The 17,846-nt window shown below is 39.3% G+C and overlaps 1 protein-coding gene across 5 annotated transcripts in view; it reads left to right on the forward strand.

The window, feature by feature from the left end:
* The window catches only part of RFC3 (replication factor C subunit 3), a 559,111-nt gene that overhangs the window by 240,377 nt on the left and 300,888 nt on the right, over positions 1–17,846 (forward strand). For 3 of the 5 annotated variants that reach the window (XM_070044071.1, XM_030882524.3, XM_060287867.2), the window contains 3 exons: positions 5,003–5,118; positions 7,258–7,434; positions 9,301–9,383. The exons of 1 other annotated variant lie outside the window; for it this stretch is intronic. The gene's annotated coding sequence lies outside the window, so the exon portion shown is untranslated. The remainder of the gene's footprint in view (positions 1–5,002; positions 5,119–7,257; positions 7,435–9,300; positions 9,384–17,846) is intronic. One more of the 5 variants, XM_060287864.1, reaches the window with a different exon arrangement.

The following is a 17,846-nucleotide window of genomic DNA, read 5'->3' on the forward strand; positions in this document are numbered from 1 at the left end:
ATACTACATACAAGTGACTTCATATATTTATCTTTGTCTGACTTCACTCAGTATGATATTCTCTAGGTCTATCCATGTTGCTGCAAATGGCAATATTTCATTCTTTTTTAAGGCTGAGTAATATTCCATCATATATATATATATATATATATATCATATATATATATGCCACATTTTCTTAAGCCAATCATCTGTTGATGGGGATTTGGGTTGTTTCCGTGTCTTGGCTATTGTAAATAGTGCTGCTATGAGCATTTGCTAAACTTCTTATTTTGTTCATTTATTGTTTTCCTGATATGGTTCATTTGTCTTTCTGTGTTTTCTTGTACCTCATCAAGCTTCCTTAAAACTTGAATTCTTTATTGGGTAAATCACAGATCTCCATGTCTTTGGGTTTGGTTACCAGAAGATTACTGTGATCCTTTGGTGGTGTCCATGTTATCTTGATTTTTCATGTTCTTTGAACTTTTGCATTATTTCTTTACTTCTGAAGTAGCAGTCACCCCCTCAAGGCTTCACTAACTGCTTCTGGGAGAGAGATACCTCCCATCAGCCTTATTAGAGATTCTGAGGCTATCTTAGACCCTTTTTGGAGTATACCTCCTCCATGCTTCTTGCTCCCTCTTGTGGCAGAATTCTTAGGCTTTATGCCTTCTCTGGATCCGTCAATGCACCAGGCTGAGTGAGTGCTGACAGCCTCTCTTTTGTTTCCCACAGGTGGTGCTTAGGGTCAAGTTTGTGATCTCTCCCTGGCCTGCAGATTTGGCCAGCATATGTGCATGCTCACTATCTTCCAAAGCTTATTCTTGCTGCCACCGTCGGGAGCACACGCAGGGAGCTGACCACAAGATGGGGAGTTTGTAGGTGAGGCACACAGAGTGCTTGAGGTTCCCGTGAGCCAGTTGTGATCCACTGGTAATGCATTCCCAGCAGCTGTTGGGCAGGTTCTTGGTGGAATTCACGACACAGTTAAGATCTGTGCCTCTTACTGTCCTTCAGTAGTTGTATCTGCCACTCTCCCCACTTATTCTTGCCCACAGTCACGTAACTCATGATTCTATACTCTGGATGGAGCAAGAGAGAAAGGAGCCCCTTTGGCATGTTGTGTACAGCTGGGGCAGCGGGGTGTTCACTCACATGCTCTCCCTTTCTTCTGTGGGATAAATCACTGTGAGGAAGATCTCTCTTGGCCCTAAGCTGTGCCATCCCTCGGTGGAGGGGTGATGTGGGTAAAGTTAAACTGTCCCTCTTACCTCCTCCAATACATCCAAACTTTTTTTTTCCTCCAATGGAATTCTGGGACTTCTCTGGAAACCTGAACTTTTGCAAAGTCTCTCTTGTCCTTGAGTGAATGTCTAAGTTGGTGTTCTCAGGGGCTCCTAGATGGTGGTTGAAAGAGGCTGGGGCCAGTTTATAGGCCATGACAGGGTCCACATCGGGGACTGAGGCCTGTCTCCCTATTACCTGATGGATGGCTGGACGAGACTCCTCCCGGGTCCCTTGGCTTATGGTGCTGGATTCCGCAGCTTCCTGAAAGGGATTTCTTTCCATAGGTGGATGCCAAATTTTATTGTTGGTGGGAAGACAAAGATGAGGTACATCTTAAGCTGCCATGATACTGATGTCACTCCCCTTTGATTTTATGTTTTTATAATATAAATTAAATTTTGTTCCTAAGGTTTGAAGTTGTGTAATATGTGTCACACACACAAAAAAAACCTCTTGCTGTGGTTTTTCCTTAAGTACTGTGTTATACTTTGAGTTATAGAACTGAGTAATAGGAATTTAAATGTTATTTCCAAATTACAGCCCTCCAAATCATGAAACACATTTCTTAAAAATTACAGAATCAACCCTTAGCAGCCATTTTCTTTCTACCTAGTTCTCAAGAAAGACATAATCATTTCATATTTTTCAAATTGATGAACTAAATTTTATTAGCTATTTGCCCCTTGGTTTCTTTCCTGTTTACAATTCCAATAGAAATTTGGAGTGTTATCATGAGATGCTCTTTATCAGTTTGATTGTGGTATGAAAGACATAATAAATTACTTTCCTCTCAGTAAAGGAAAGTGGTCCCTACAAACCTTAACTCTCATTTAAATTACAACCTAATGCTGGTTACAAACACTGCATGGTACCTTTGTGGCTTGGTACTTTCTGTGCCTGTTTCAGCTCTTTTGATGAGCTGATCGCCTACTGAAATTACCTTCTCTGTAGATAGCAGCATGAGAAACTTTAGCAACTTCCTGAAGTGCCTCTGTACAAAATAATCACTAGAAGTAGGCATGGAAAAAAGTTCTTGGTCTTTATGTGGGACACTGTGTTAGATTCTTTACAGGCATTCTCTCACTTAATTCTCTTAATGATCTTGAAGTTGGCCATTATTATCCTGTTTTATAGGTGAAGAAACTGGATCCAGGCAGTTGAGCACAGACTGCCCTCAACTACATTCATAGCCACCAACCAAGAAATAGGCCCTCAGTACTACCCAGCAAACTCACATTTCTCAGATCCAGTCTCCACAATGCCTTTTCCAGAACTTCATTTAGAGCAGATAACCTTATATCCTTACCAACCAGCTACCAAAACCAAATATGTATGCATCCTATATTACTGTATGTTCATTTGTTTGTATCCAATTTACTCTGTGTGCATTCATATTTTCTCTTGATGAGACAGAGAAGCTGCTCATCTGTTTTTAATCCTGAGCCTTGGATTTCACCAATTTTAGCCTGTCCCTCAAAACCTATGATGTCCCTTTGTCCTTGTCTCTTTTGTCCTCAGTCCCTCTCTCAAAATTGGATTGTTGCTTTGGTTTTTATTTTCCTAATGTCATCTTATTAAAGTTTCCAACATACAGAAAACTGAAAAAAAAGTGACAATGAACATTCATGCTGGTATTTTACAGTGAACATTTAACTGTATTTGCTTTATCACATATCTACCCATCACTCCATTCTTTAGTCATCTTATGTTTTTGCTGCATTTCAAAGTAAGTACGTTTTCTCCCAGCCTGTTAGCATGTATATCATTAACTAGCCAGTTTAATAAGGCAAGAAAAATGCATAACAGGCATAAGGAAACAAAAGGATGGAGAAAAATTGTTTTTTTAGCAGGTGAAATTATTGTGTACCTGAAAAATCCTAAACAACAATTCTTTTAACAAATTAGTGAATTTAGCAGGCTCGCAAGATATAAAGTTAATATACACAAATTAATTGTATTTTTATATAAACAAGTAAATTATTGGAAAATAAAGTTTAAATAATTTACAAATACAATGCTAAAATAATTAGTAATAAGTTTAAAAAACAATGCTTAAAACCTGTACATTGAAAATAAATCATTGTTAAAAGAAGGTAAAGAACGTGTATAAATGTAATGATATATCTTGGGTAAGTTGAGTGCATAAAATAATATAGGTGTACGCTATCTTTACACAAAGGTTAGATGAGAATGATTTTTGAATTGTTGAAAGAAGTCAACTTTGCTGATGTCATCTAAGGGAAAATCTATTCTTAATTTTTCCCCACCCCCTATCTCCTGTTTTGCAAAGATTGGATTCTTTAGTTGATAATACAGTGCATCTAAACGGTGAATATTTTTGTGTAAGGTCATTCTTAAGCCATTACACATATGCTCCTACTGAAGTCTTTGGGAAATTAGTTGTCAGTGAATCATCTGGCCTATAATCTTATGGGAAATCAATTTCCAGACATTAAATAACAGACATAACTATGAACATTCCCCAAATTGTGTAGTTGAAGACTAAATTCTAAAATTGACTTTCTGATATCAAATTTTATGAAAATGAATTAATATCGATATTGTGAAACATTGGTAATCCACGAATGGGATTTATTAAATTGCAGCACAATGTGGTACTGAAAACTAAATATGAGAATATCCTATCAGAATTGCACAAATATATTGAGAAACGTTGTTCTCAGTATAAAAAACAGTAAGCAAAGAATTTAACCTTGTTTGCAAGCATTGTTAGCTGGGAATAATTCCCATTTCTGATGTTTCCTTCCTGTAAAGTGAGATCTCTTAATGTCATTGTAGGTCTCTCTCCATCCTTTATTCATCCAGCTCCAAGAGAGATCGAGTCTTTTTTGATTGTCAACTTTGGGAAGAATAAATGAACCTGCTTGACTTAGCTTCAGCTTTCTTCCTGTTTGGAATGAGCCTGTGTGTTCTAAGTTATAAATCTTAACTAGTCAGACTTCCTACCTACAGGGAGGCCTATCCACCTCTAGCACTGCACCCCCGCCCCTGCCCCCCCAACAAACCATATCCTGCAGCCTGCATTATTTTGACCTCCTAGTTTTCTGTTTTGTTGTACTTCTCAACTTGTTTATAAGCCTAGTGTATATTAAAGGTGCTTTTTATTGGGGAGGGGCTCTCAGATTCCCAAGTTTTGTTTATTCACCAGCAACATTGAGAAAGAAAAATAAACGAAAAATTCGAGGGGGACAATTTGGTCAGAAGCTTTTTGTGCATCCGGGGCCCACACCGTGGGTCTTGGACTTTAGTTTGGAGGAGAAACCTTGCTGGTTTATAGAGGCTTATTTTAGACCAAATGTGTTTTTACACTTTTGTACTTGACTTTGAATTTCTGTCGCCTGAGAAAGAAATTTTAGCTGTCATGAGGTATTTTGAGCTTAGCAGGTGACTGTAACATATGACTTATGCAATTTATGTGAGAAAATAAGACACAACCCTCTGGCTGTGTTGGGGGCTTCAGGTAGATTGCTTTAGTTTACTGCACAGGCCTTGCTTTTCCTTGTTGAGACAAAGATTCCATTGCAGAGAAGAGTTTTACAATTGTTTTATGCATCGGTTGTCAGAAGAATATTTGCCACTTTTCAACTGCAAGGCAGCTGAATTCTGCATGTGAACAGAGCACTAGAGATGTTCTAGCTTTATATGGTTAGTACCAAGCCTAGGTAATCTAGGTAATCTAGATTGGAAATACTAGGTTCTATTCCTCTTTCAGGATCAAGGAGGGCACTCTGGAGGGACTGACTAACCTTGATTCCATGTGGCATTTCCTCTGACTTTCAAGACTCACTGTCCTATCATAGAATCTCAGATCGGCTCTATGTTAACATCGTAAGTTATAACTCTGGCTTGATATCTGACACCCAAATTGTGGCTTCACCCTTGTTCTTGTGTTAGACTTAATGAACAAATAAGAGATGTGAGCCCTTATTAAATAATGCCATCCCCTTAAGATAGAAATTCAACTAAATGACATTATTACAAACCCAGAGGTAGAAGGAAACAAAAATGCTCAGTGCCTGGAACTGTTTGCCTCTAGTAATAAATTCATTTGCTTAGGAAAACAAGAAGAAACTGTAGTGGTTTGAAAGATGTACATTTTTCAGCTGAGTTTCCATATGACACATCATTGCAGTTGAAACAGGCATTACCTTTGCCCTGAGGGAACTTACTGACCTTGGTCAGTACATTTATGAAATGAGGATCCTAAAAGAAAGTTGAGAGAAGATGTGATGAAATCTAGATGTGAGAATCAGAGAACAAGTCCAGGCTTTGATTAAATGTCTGATGGAAGAATATATCTAGGCGGGGATTATTCATCTCATCAAGAGTAAGGTAGACAAAATTTGAACAACGAATCCAGAACTTGTTGATTTATTCTCTATGATGATGATGATGAAGAATCCAGAGAAGTTATAAAAATAACTGAACCAGAAAGCAAAGATGAAATAAATGGAAGGGAGGCGCTAAGTTTCAACAAGTAGCATTAGCTCCCACACGGATTAGAGAAGGAAAGTGGCCACTTTAAGAAGTAGATTAAATTGTTAAGCTCAAATAGCCTTCTTGAAAGGAGTGGGGAAATAACAGAGGGAAATTCAGTACCAGTGGTATGTTTCAGTACTTCAGAAAAAAGATGTAGTTGAACAAAAAAAGCTACTCAGACGCTGGGACATTTAAAACTTTTCCCCAGGGACACAAGCTTCAGAAGCATCAAACTCACTTAGTGTAGGAATCTGTTTAGGGTGGGTCTTCAGCCAAAACAAATTGGGAATGAATGGAAACTCTTCTCTAGGGGGTGAGTTTCACTGCCCAAGCAATCCCGGAGCCAGAGGCAGTGAGGCAGCCACTGTGGCACAGGACCAAAAAAGCCTCTTTCTGAGAGGTGGTGCACTTATGTCACTACATGGCATTAGGGGCCCAAGGTTTAATAGGAAAATGGAATTAAGAGGTGCTGGATGGGGAAGAAAGGTACTTGAGTTCCTGTGATTGGAGCTGACCCCATTACAGTTATCTAAATGTGCAATGAGGCAGAAATGCCTCAAGTGACACTGTGTGAGGATGCAGGAAGCATAGATATTTTTTTTTCTCACAAAAATGTAAATGTAAAGAAATGTAAATGAAAGTGCTAAATGCAAGTGTAGTCTCAAAATAACTTCTTGTTCGGAGAATTTTCCTTTGGCTTAAGTAAGCAATCCGGACAATTGGTCTTGAATGACAGACTTCCTACTACGTTGAATCCAAGAATATTTTCCTTTTTTGCCAGACATCATCAGATTTCTCTTAGGCTCTTGGTAGCCCTGGTTCTGGGAATGTAATTTTGTAATTGATCTAAGGGCAGGAGAATGGCTTTCTAAACTAGATGGATCTGGAAAAACCTTGAGATAGTTCTCTGTGTCCTGTTAACTCTTAGGGTTCTTTAGGAGTGAGGCTCCTGAGGGACTAAGTATTGAATTACTATGACTTCTGGGGCTTCAGAAACTCCAAATCCATTCCAGAGAGGATCTGTTGTAGTTGCTGAAGAGACCCCACTCTACCAAGGCAGAAAAATCCCTCTTGTTGAGCCTCGGGAGAATAACAAATCAGCAAATGGTTTTTGTTTTGTAATTGAACTTTGCACATTGAACTTGAACACACAAGAATTTGATTTCAGACTTTAGTTCCCTTGGATTTCAATGTTTTTGAATTTCAACTTGTAAAAGAATTTAGTCTTTGGACTTTAATTTATTTCATGAAATTTAATAATAGAAAGGAAATCGTGTTCAAAGTTGAAGCATCTCTTTATAGGCGTTTTATTATCGAAGTATCTTCAAGATAGCATTTAATCTCTGCAGAACCTTTGTCATGCTGTATTGGACAGCATATGTGGACATAATTCGGGACAGAAAATAGAATAGGGGATACATTTTCAGCTTTTGGTATGGAGTGGATTCAAAGTTGATATATTGAATGTATTCATCTGACACATTGCAGATTCTTGTGGGGACGACTTTTAAGCTGCCTGCCACTAGACCCAGGAGGAAACTCAAAAGAGCAGAGACGTGTAGCTTGTGATCTTATGAAGGTGGCCTCCTGAAAGGTCTCCCAAGGCAGACAGCTACAACTCTTGCTGACCATAGGCTTTGATGGAAGAAATTTTCACATACTGAGGTATGGGGAAGTCATTCTGGGCTTATAACATGATTTGGCTTGAACTTTCTTATGGCCTGTCAACCATACATTGTACATCTGCTTTAACCATTAAAGAAAAGAGTGTCACTCATCATCCAGTTATACAAAGAGTTAAATCACAACCCACTGCAGTTGCCCCACTGACAGTGTGCCCTAAGGGGAATTCAGGATGCAAAAAAACAAAACAGGATGAAGCATTCTGTCCTTCAGATATATCGGGGGTCCTAGATAGTTAAGGTGCATATCTAAGGAAGAATTTCAGTGACTCCAGATTCTTGCATCTTCCTATACATAGAAAAACACTAAAATCATTAACTTGAGATATCTGTTTTTTGTGATTAGCAGTAATTTTTTACCAAGATATATGCTAGACTGTATTTCCCAGCCAAAAAATTCATATATATACTGGCTCTTCCCCTACCTCTTCAGAGCAGTCCCTTGAGAGTTGTTTCCTGGGCTGTAGTCCTAGTTTGGCTTGAATAAAACTCTCTTCTTATTATAGATTTTTTAATTGATTATTTGCATCCACAGCTTCATGCTTAAGCCCAATGAGTTAAGAGAATCAAAATCTGGGGAATGGTCCTCTTTCCCACTTCTGATGCTTTGGTCATGTGAAAGGAGCTCAATTAGTTGTAGGTCTGGGCTTCCCTCTGCCCCATCAATCACCCTGCCTCTGAGGAGATTCTTAGCCTATGAGTCCATTTTGGAGGAATAACAGGGCATGCTCAGCTCAGCTCTTGTCTTTCTCCTCTTGAACGTGACCATGAATTCTCCTCCATTATTCCACATGGGGAGTCCTGCCCTGGTCCAGTGCTTCTGTGCCTAGTTGGGTAAGTCTGCCCAATTCTGGACTTCATTATTAGCGAGTCCCAAGATATCAATATAAGCCAGGTCTTCCAACTTGACCTCTATCAGATATAAAAATGATATTTTGGCTTCATCTTTTCTCTTTTGACTCCTGATGTAAACTTTGGTGCTCTGTTAATACCTAGGTTGATTACTCTTTCAGAGTCCTTAATTTCCTAATCTGAAATGCAAGTTAATTCAACAAATATTCAGCACCTACGACTATATATTATTGGCTGGGCACTAGGAATACAGAAATAAACAATATCACATTAGATGGTGACTACTTATGTACAAGCCTAAGTATAATATTAGAAAAAATATGTATATCGTAAAGATCACACAAAGGAAGAAGCAATCAGTCTGTCTGGTGGTTTGGAGGTAGGCATCTTTCATGGAGAAGTACATTTTTGAGCAAAATGGCCAAGCAGGGGAAGTATATTTTTAACAGTAAGAACAGGACATAATAAACACATGGGCTTATGAAGTACATGTTGTATCAGGATACTAAAAATAGTTGATAATTCCTGAACATAATTTCTTTGATAGGAAATCAGGATGGAGAGGTAGAAAGGACTGGATCATGACCATTCAAGAAACTTAAACTTCGACATTATCTTGTCAATGAGGAGGAGCTTTTGAACAGCTGTACCCCAGAGAGTGATATGGTCAAGTTTACGAAACAGACCAAATGACTTCTAGATTTCTTTTTAGCTTTACAGTTATCTGATTTGTGTCTTGGGCCTTGCTGTAGATTTAGAACATTTACTTCTCAGCTATCCTAAGTCAACTCTTTACAACATTGTATTAGGATTAGGTTTGGCTGCATAAACAGAAAAGAAAATAACAGTGGGTTAAACTTGACAGTTTATTTCTCTCATGTGAAAGCAATTTGGTGGGTTAGTCTTATGGCTCTACAGAATTATTGGTAATCAGGATATACTTCCCACTCTTCATACTACAAGCCCTAGAGTATGAACTTTGTCCTTATATTTCAAGATGGCAGCTGGAGATGCAGACATCACGGTCATATTCTAGAATGGCAGCAGGACAAAGGAAACTTTAAAGAAGATTTCCTAGAGGTACCTCCTACATTTTTACTTCTCAATGTCTGGGATTTATTTCTGTTGGTCACCTCTGAAGTTGGAGAAAAGCTAGGCATATGATGGCACTGAGTAAAATACTTTTTTTTTTTTTAAATCAGAGAAAAAGTGGAAAATGAATATTGGGGTAAGCAATTAGCTGTCTCTGTTCCAGTCATAGAAAAATGAGGTATCTCTTTACCTATTTAAGTGGAAATAGAAATGGTAAGCTATCAAATATTGAGAAAGTATTGCTCACAGAATTTATTTTTCTGGTTCTAGTTCTTAGTCCTACCTTTTTCTTTAAACTATGGCATCGTAACCCCCTGAATTTGAAACTCCATTTATAACACACACGATATGTATCCTCAAGTGCTGAATGCATGCTCAGCAATGGGTGGCCATGTCATCCTTCTCTATGTGACTCCTGGCACTTTGGGTATGCTGTTTTCTTTCTCTGGGATACTTTTCCCTTCTTTACTTCTGCTAATTCTGTGGGGGTTCTGTGTCACTGTTGTTTTGCCTAGAAGGGTAGGTTAGGACTCCTCCCTTGTCATAGTGGCCATAGTAATTTGTTGTAATAACTTCTTCATTGTCAGTCTTCCTAGTTGGAAGTCAGTGAAGACAGTGAGCAGCTACACCTGTTTTGTTCTCTGCTCTAGCTGTCTAGTACAATGCCTAGAAAATACAGGTGCTCAGTATATTTGTTGAAGGGATAAATGGGCAAAGATTAAATGACGGGACCCAGTTGAAAGGGTATTATCATTGAAAGTTATCATTGCTATGAAACTATTTAGTATGGTATTAATTATGCAGTGGTGACAAATTTGGGTGTGCAAAAATGTAATCATTTTTCTCCAACTCAACATTGACATTGAGCTCCTCATTCCCCTTGGAGATTTAATCTCAGCCAATTCATGGTAGACTCAGTCAAATTATGGCTTTCTTAGTCAATTCAGAGGCTTATTTTTCCCCCCAGTCAGTTCAGGATTCCTCCTCTGAGACTGCCTCTCAATTGGGGGGAAGTTCCATTACCTCAAGGCATGGAGAAGACACTACACTTGGGACGTTCTCTGCCTAGGCTGGCACCTGGCAAATGTGTCATTCTACCTGTTTCCTGGGGTCTGTGACTGTCCCAGTGTGGTGTCTGCTGAGGCATTGGGGTTCCCATTGGTCTCCAGTGACTGTGCTGCCTTCAGCCACTGGGATGTGATGAGTGTGCATGCTCTCTTTTAGTGACACACCCCCCCCTTGTCTCTCTGGGAGGCACAGGCAAAATTGTGCTCTGTGGAGCTTTCTCAGGTGCCTTCATATAGACTCCTCATGCCACCATCTCTACCCACTGTCACCTTGCCATGGTGATACAGGGACCCCTTTAAGGCTTACCTCTTGCGTAGTCTCTAGTGGAAGTGGGGCACTGGTCTCCTCTATGCTCAGATCCCCAAATCTATCTGGGATTCTTTGCCCCTCACCCCCTCCCAAGAGTTTTGGCCCTGGTTGATGATGGTTAGAGGGCAGACTCTCTTTTCAGAGACCTACACCATCTAACTCTATGGCTTTCCTCTCATATCTTCTAACACTTCTCTCTTCCTTATAAATTGTAATCCCTTCCAAACTACTTTGGCTAATTTCACATGCTTTCAAGTTTATTGTTCATGACATAAATGAAATGCCACAAATACATCATGATTTTGATACTCAGAAGTCAGACTTTTTTTTTTTTTTTTTGCGGCACGCGGGCCTCTCACTGTTGTGGCCTCTCCCGTTGCGGAGCACAGGCTCCGGACGCGCAGGCTCAGTGGCCATGGCTCACGGGCCCAGCCGCTCTGCGGCATGTGGGATCTTCCCAGACTGGGGCACGAACCTGTGTCCCCTGCATCGGCAGGCGGACTCTCAACCACTGCGCCACCAGGGAAGCCCTAGAAGTCAGACTTTTGAGACTCAAAAATGACTTTAAATAAAATAACTTTTTGCTTTGTCTTTGCTGCAAGTTTCAAAAGTCTGCTTTAAAACTCGGAAGCTGAGGATGAACTATTTTCATCTGCCCTCTCATCCTTTCCCTGAGACAAAGCCTACATGCCTAAAGGAGAGGGTCATGGAGCAAAATAAGAATTTTGAGGAAAAAAAATAGATGGGTTAATAACAAATTAACCCAATATATAATAAGGACAATTGATAATCACTCTAATGCTCCAAAATAATAGAATAGTAAAATAATGTTATAATGGAAAACTATAAAATCATTGAATATTTAGAAGTATTTTTAATAACACAAAAATCTTTATGTATTAACGAGTGAAGAGATGGGTATTATAAAAATACTCGGAGAGCATAGTCATGAGGAAAAGAAGCATAATTGTAGCATAATTTTGGGTAGTAGGACTATGCATAATTCCTATTTTTTACATTTTCTAATATTTCCCTCTAAGGAATGTGAATTATGTTTATAATCACAACATTATATATTATATATATATATGCATATACATGTATGTATTTACAGTTTGATATAAATAATAAAATTTCCTATAGACAGGCCAGGCAAACAGCATCCCTTATATAACGAGGGCTAAATAAGACTATATCTGTCTTTAGATATATTTTTGTACTCTATCTGTACATATATTTTTTGGATGAGGGAAAAGAGCCAGTGGGGAAAGCTGAAGTAGCCAGGTTCCCCACAAGAAAATCAGGGGAACAACAATGTGGAGGAGGAGGACGGAAGGGCATGACTGCTTGCAGTTGGGGTGGGGGCTGCCATCAGACACTTGCTCAGATGCAGACAGATTTTGCTGTCTGCTACCACACAAACACATTTTAAGATGTATTCTACATTATAGACCTCTAAATATTTGAATTAGCTATTGTATTTCTCCTTAACTGTCCCCCTCTCCAAACTAGACATTTCCAGGTGCTGCACATTTTCGTCCTGTGACTTGGTCTTCAGAGTCCTTGTTCTGCTGGTTGCTTGTCTCTAGATGTGCGTATCCTTATCACTCAGCTTCTTAAAGTGACACTTGACTCCATATGTGGTCCAGGCAGCTCTGAGGATAGAGAAACTCCTTGTTCTTTCCCTCTAGGCTAAAGCAAGGAGAGAAGAAAGAAAAATGAGATGTGTTGTTTCTGTCTGTGGCATGATTCCCCGTCAAGATTTTCCTAAAGTCAGGGGGAGGTTACTTTGGCAACAACAATTTTATGGGCCTTTAAATAACCTCCTCCTGGGAGACCCCTGGTGGTGCAGTGGTTAAGAATCTGCCTGCCAATGCAGGAGACACAGGTTCGAGCCCTGGTCTGGGAAGATCCCATGTGCCACAGAGCAACTAAGCCTGTACACCACAACTACTGAGCCTGCACACTAGAGCCCACGAGCCACAACTACTGAGCCCGTGTGCCTAGAGCCCGTGCTCCGCAAGAAGAGAAGCCACCACAATGAGAAGCCTGTGCACCACAACGAGGAGTAGCCCCCACTTGCCATAACTAGGGAAAGCCTGTGGGCAGCAATGAAGACCCAGTGCAGCCAGAAATAAATAACTTTTAAAAATAAAAATTAAAAAAAAAAACAACCTCCTCCTGCTTAGTGATATTTCATTTTCATAAAATAAGCAAGCCCTGCAGTGACTTGTTAAAGTAGCCAAAACTCTTCTTTTCTCTCTCATTATTTAAGAAACATATTCAAACAAATCATATAATATTTAAAAATATGTTGCCAAGATTGGTTCAAGATGGCAGAGTAGAAGGACGTGTGCTCACTCCCTCTTGTGAGAGCACTGGAATCACAACTAACTGCTGAACAGTCATCGAAAGGGAGACACTGGAACTCACCAAAAAAGAAACCCCACGTCCAAAGAAAAAGGAGGAGCTGCAATGAGACGGTAGGAGGGGCGCAATCACAATAAAATCAAATCCCATAAGAGCTGGGTGGGTGACTCACAAACTGGAGAACAATTATACAACAGAAGTCCACCCACTGGAGTGAAGGTTCTGAGCCCCACGTCAGGCTTCCCAACCTGGGGGTCCAGCAACGGGAGGAGGAATTCCCAGAGAATCAGACTTTGAAAGCTAGCACAATTTGATTGCACGACTTTGACAGGACTGGGGGAAACAGAGACTCCAATCTTGGAGGGCACACACAAAGTAGTGTGCACATCAGGACTCAGGGGGAAGGAACAGTGACCCTACAGGAGACTGAACCAGACCTACCTGCTAGTGTTGGAGGGTCTCCTGCAGAGGCGAGGGGTGGCTGTGGCTCACCACGGGGACAGGGACACTGACAGCAGAAGTTCTGGGCAGTACTTCTTGGCATGAGCCCTCCCAGAGTCTGCCATTAGCCCCACCAAAGAGCCTGTAGGCTCCAGTACTGGGTCACCTCAGGCCAAACAACCAACATGAGGGAACTGAGCCCCACCCATCAGGAGACAAGCAGATTAGTTTTACTGAGCTTTGCCCACGAGAGCAACAGCCAGCTCTACCCACCACCAGTCCCTCCCATCAGGAAGCCCCTTAGATAGCCTCATCTACCAGAGGGCAGACTTCAGAAGCAAGAAGAACTACAGTTCTTCTGTAGTTCTACAGCCTGTGGAATGAAAACCACATTCACAGAAAGAAAGACAAAATGAAAAGGCAGAGAGCTGTGTACCAGATGAAGGAACAAGAGAAAACCCCAGAAAATCAAATAAATGAAGTGGAGATAGGCAAACTTCCAGAAACAGAATTCAGAATAATGATAGTGAAGATGATCCAGGACCTCGGAAAGAGAATGGAGGCAAAGATGAGAAGATGCAAGAAGTGTTTAACAAAGACCTAGAAGAATTAAAGAACAAACAAACAGAAATGAACAATACAATAACTGAAATGCAAACTACACTAGAAGGAATCAATAAGAGAATAACTGAGGCAGAAGAACAGATAAGTGACCTGGAAGACAGAATGGTGGAAATCACTGCTGCAGAACAGAAAAAAGAATGAAAAGAAATGAGGACAGCCTAAGAGACCTCTGGGACAACATTAAATGCACCAACATTCTCATTATAGGGGTCCCAGAAGGAAAAGAGAGAGAAAGGACCTGAGAAAATATTTGAAGAGATTATAGTGGAAAACTTCCCTAACATGGGAAAGGAAATAGCCACCGAAGTCCAGGAAGCACAGAGAGTCCCAGGAAGGATAAACCCAAGGAGAAACACTCTGAGATACATAGTAATCAAACTGACAAAAATTAAAGACAAATTATTAAAAGCAACAAGGGAAAAAAGACAATATATAAGGGAACTCCCATAAGGTTACCAGCTGATTTCTCAGCAGAAACTCTACAAGCCAGAAGGGAGTGGCACCATATACTTAAAGTGATTAAAGGGAAGAACCTACAACCAAGATTACTCTACCTGGCAAGGATCTCATTCAGATTTGCCAGAGAAATCAAAAGAATTACAAACAAGCAAAAGCTAAAAGAATTAAGCTGCACAAAACCAGCTCTACAACAAATGTTAAAGGAACATCATTAAGTGGGAAACACAGGAGAAGAAAAGGACCTACAAAAAGAAACCCAAAACGATTAAGAAAATGGTAATAGGAGCATACATATCGATAATTACCTTAAATGTGAATGGATTAAATGCTGCAATCAAAAGACACAGGCTGGCTGAATATATGTTCAGCCAGCCTGTATACATGTTGTTTACAAAAGACCCATTTCAGACCTAGGGACACATACAGACTGAAAGTGAGGGGATAGAAAAATATATTCCATGCAAATGGAAATCAAAAGAAAACTGTAGTAGCAATACTCATATCAGATAAAATAGACTTTAAAATAAAGAATGTTAGAAGAAACAAGGAAGGACACTACATAATGATCAGGAGTCAAGGAGTCAATCCAAGAAAATGATATAACAATTATACATATATATGCACCCACCATAGGAGCACCTGTATACTAAGGCAAATGCTAACAGTTTTAAAAAAGGAAATTGAGAGTAACACAATAATAGTGGGGGACTTTAACACCTCACTTACACCAATGGACAGATCATCCAGACAGAAAATTAATAAGGAAACACAAGTTTTAAATGACACAATAGACCAGATAGATTTAATTGATATTTATAGGACATTCCATCCGAAAACAGCAGATTACACTTTCTTCTCAAGTGCACACAGAACATTCTCCAGGATAGATCACATCTTGGGTCACAAATCAAGCCTCAGTAAATTTAAGAAAATTGAAATCATATCAAGTATCTTTTCTGACCACAACACAATGAGATTAGAAATTAATTACAGGGAAAAAATGTAAAAAATACAAACACATGGAGGCTAAACAATACTTTACTAAATAACCAAGAGATCACAGAAGAAATAAAAGAGGAAAGAAAAAGATACCTAGAGACAAATGACAATGAAAACACGATGATCTGAAACCTATGGGATACAGCAAAAGCAGTTCTAAGAGGGAAGTTTATAGCAATACAATCCTACCTCAAGAAACAAGAAAAACTCCTCAACCTCCTCCAAAAAGTTGCAGAGGAAGGAACACTCCCAAGTTCATTCTACGAAGCCACCATCACCCTGATACCAAAACCAGACAGAGGTACTACAAAAAAAAAAGAAAATTACAGATCAATATCACTGATGAATACAGATGCAAAAATCCTCAACAAAATACTAGCAAACAGAATCCAACAACACATTAAAAGGATCATACACTATGATCAAGTGGGACGTATCCCAGGGATGCAAAGATTCTTCAATACATGCAAATCAATCAATGTGATACACCATATTAACAAACTGAAGAATAAAAACCATATGATCATCTCAGTAGTTGCAGGGAAAGCTTTTGACAAAATTCAACACCTATTTATGATAAAAACTCTCCAGAAAGTGGGCACAGAGGGAACCTACCTCAACATAATAAAGGCCATATATGAAAACCCACAGCAAACATCATTCTCAAGGGTGAAAAACTGAAAGCATTTCCTATAAGATCAGGAGCAAGACAAGGATGTCCACTCTTGCCACTGTTATTCAACATAGTTTTGGAAGTCCTAACCACAGCAATCAGAGAAGAAAAGGAAATACAAGGAGTACTAATTGGAAAAGAAGAAGTAAAACTGTCATTGTTTGCAGATGACATGACGAATCCTAAAGATGCCACCAGAAAACTGCTAGATCTAATCAGTGAACTCAGTAAAGTTGCAGGATACAGAATTAATGCACAGAAATTTCTTGCATTCCTATACATTAACAATGTATAGATCAGAAAGAGAAATTAAGGAAATAATCCCATTCACCACTGCAACAAAAAGAATAAAATATCTAGGAATAAACCTACCTAAGGAGGTAAAAGACCTGTACTCAGAAGACTATAAGACACTGATGAAAGAAATCAAAGATGACACAAACAGATGGAGAGATATACCATGTTCTGGGATTGGATGAATCAACATTGTGAAAATGACTATACTACCCAAAGCAATCTACAGATTCAGTGCAATCCCTATCAAATTACCAATGGCATTTTTTATAGAAGTAGAACAAAAAATCTTAAAATTTGTATGGAGACACCAAAGATCCCGAATAGCCAAAGCAATCTTGAGGGGAAAAAACAGAGCTGGAGGAGTCAGACCCCCTGACTTCACACTATACTACAAAGCTACAGTAATCAAGACAATATGGTACTGGCACAAAAACAGAAATATAGATCAATGGAGCAGAATAGAAAGCCCAGAAATAAGCCCACACATCTATGGTCAACTAATCTATGACAAAGGAGGCAAGGATATACAATGGAGAAAAAAAGAATGAAATTAGAGCACTCCCTAACACCATACACAAAAATAAACTCCAATTTGATTAAAGACCTAAATGTAAGATCGGACACTATAAAACTCTTAGAGGAAAACATAAGAAGAATACTCTTTGACATAAATCACAGCAAGATCTTTTTTGACCCACCTCCTAGAGAAATGGAAATAAAAACAAAAATAAACAAATGGGACCTAATGAAACTTCAAAGCTTTTGCACATCAAAGGAAACCATAAAGAAGATGAAAAGACAACCCTCAGAATGGGAGAAAAATATTTGCAAATGAATCAACTCACAAAGGATTAATCTCCAAAATATATAAACAGCTCATGTAGCTCAATATCAAAAAAACAAACAACCCAGTCCAAAAATGGGCAGAAGACCTAAACAGACATTTCTCCAAAGAAGACATACAGATGGCCATGAGGCACATGAAAAGCTGCTCAACATCACTAATTATTAGAAAAATGCAAATGAAAGTACAATGAGGTATCATCTCACACAGGTTAGAATGGGCATCATCAAAAAATCTACAAACAATAAATGCTGGAGAGGGTGTGGAGAAAAGGGAACCCTTTTACACTGTTGGTGGGAATGTAAATTGATACAGCCTCTAGGGAAAACAGTATGGAGGTTCCTTAAAAAACTAAAAGTAGAATTAC

Source organism: Globicephala melas, chromosome 18 (genome assembly GCF_963455315.2).
Source record: "Globicephala melas chromosome 18, mGloMel1.2, whole genome shotgun sequence".
NCBI classification, from domain to species: domain Eukaryota; kingdom Metazoa; phylum Chordata; class Mammalia; order Artiodactyla; family Delphinidae; genus Globicephala; species Globicephala melas.